Here is a 2,503-nt window from a genome sequence, read left to right on the forward strand (position 1 = left end):
AAAACAAAAACAGAGACTGGAAAACTAAAAACAGAGTTACGGTATGCCATGGTGTCGCTCAGTGTGTAGGTTTATGGAGAGAGGGAGTGGTCCGGGTTACATCATTCCAAATTCATGTAGATTATCAGTGAATTTGCAATTTTTATTAAACAACAAATAATCAAAAACCTCCATTTAACAATTAACAAAATACTGTAGCTTCGTACAAACAATTCTTCTTTATAACAAAACACTGAATCTAATAATAATGAAATTAATCTTAACAAAAAGGTAAATCGACATCTAAATAAATTAATTAATTACTAAAGCTAATTAACAATCAACTAGTATTCAGTAACCTGGAACAATAACTTATAAAACCGATATTCTAGAACATTAGCTTTTAACAAAACTCATAAAACTAACGTACATGTGTCTAGTATTGACGTCAATTAGACGGCAATTGATTGAATAATTAAACATATTTCGTATAATTATTTTATAAAATAATATTAACAATAAATCGTGAACATGAACTCTAAACTGTACCAATATTCTCATAATTCTCTCAGTTCTTAAATATTTTCTTTAATTAAAACAGTAGCATCATATCTCAAGACTCTGACTCGAACTCAATTAATTATTGATAATTATAATAATTATTTCATACCTGATTACGGATAAATGAAATATCGAGTAACGTCTTACACTGTTTTAAATAATACTTCTATAACAATACTCAATCTGTAGCCTTCCGCAATGCCATGAACTGTAACGCCATTTCTGGACACGTCTGCTCGCTTCGAGCGACCTGAGCTGAATGCTCACGTCCGTACTCTTCGAAGGTCTCCCTTCGACTGCCCTTTTCTCAATCATCAAAATCCAAAACCAAATCTTATCATTATCTATAACTGACCTCTATATCCTAAATCCATAAACCAATTCCCAAACTCTACCATATCGATAACTGGAGGCTTATACCTCACCAAACGTACTCACTAAACCTAACTTTGAGTATGGATATCCTTGGTAGTTGCTCTCCTGGAACAGACTTCAGCTGGGATCGTAAACTTAAAACTAAGTGACCTATGACTTCCTCAGCGGTACAAGTGGTCATGACTTGTCCTCTGAGGCCTGTCAGACAAAACAATTAAAAATGACCAAACGGCTTCCACAACAGCAACGGTCACAATATTACTGTTGAGGCCTGCCAAACCAAAACTCAAAAACTGATCCCAATCTGCATCCATCAGATTCCTTTTATACTGGAGCGCTAGCATTTCAGCTAGACCTCTGCAATCTACCAAGAAGTCTCATAGGGATAGAACTAGGTTCTATCATCAGATGATACCGGGTGACTAATTCAAGTCCCGCTCCACGGTAACACTGACTTCTCCACATACTCAAAATTCCAAAACTGTAAACTAAAACTCAAACTTTATCATTATCTCAAACTTTAAATCTCAAACAATATTCCATACTAAATTCCCATCATTCTGATTCTAAGTCTTTGCTATAATTTTTCTTAACAAAACCCATAACTGTAGCTAAACGTTACTCCATATTTAATTCTTAAACTATAACTTAAATCAAAAATCTGTATCAAAATCGTTAATACTTGTACGCTAAATTCTAAGTCTTGAGTTACCATGCTCGTAAATACAGTAAAAATCAGTTGGTGTTTGTGACGTTCACTTTGATTTGACCCCCATACGAAAAATAACGTCACAACTCCCGTCCTCCTGGGGAAGATTTTACGGTACGGTGAATCTACGTTGTCTTGGACTTATCTATATCCTGAAGTCTGAAGCTGATTTCTGCATGCGTTTGTTTTACTGACTCTGGAACTATACTGCTGATACTCTCTACCATGATCGTGATTCGAATTCTCTCATCCTCGAAACTTCTAATACTGTTTACTCGAACCCACGACCTATAACATATAACTGTAGCGATATCGCGTATGTCCTGAGACATACTTTTAATCAGACCTATGCAGGTTTTTGCAAATTTGCCTGTAACTTTCGGTTCCACAACCTCTCATAACTCCACTCGGCTAAAGCCACTGTAAGTACGACGCCGTAGCGAGGTACAAAATACTTTTTTTTTCTTTTAACTGTAGCGTGAATCTTAAATCATCCAATCATAGTCCGATAGCGCCAATGTCATTGCCATTTCTGTAACCAGGGTACGGAGTCTTAATATGGTCGACCGCGGTTAGGCGACCGCTCGTCTTCCCGATGTCTGAGAGCCTTCCTCAACTGCTCCCGAGGAACATTCCCTCCGTACTCCTTCTTGTACGGTCCCATCGCCTTCCACTTTTCTCCACAACTGGGACACGTACGGGCTGTATAATTCGCCCTGCCGCACATCTGGCAAAAGGTCTTTCGGGCCTCTGGGCACGCGCTGAAAGGATGCCCTTCTTTACGGCAGTTCCAACAAAGACGTGGCTTGCCCATCCACGTAAACTGCTTCCTCTTGATCTCGTCTGCTGGAGCCACATTCTCTCGACCTGGAGCTGATG

The sequence above is a fragment of the Microplitis demolitor genome, chromosome 5 (assembly GCF_026212275.2).
Source record: "Microplitis demolitor isolate Queensland-Clemson2020A chromosome 5, iyMicDemo2.1a, whole genome shotgun sequence".
NCBI lineage: Eukaryota > Metazoa > Arthropoda > Insecta > Hymenoptera > Braconidae > Microplitis > Microplitis demolitor.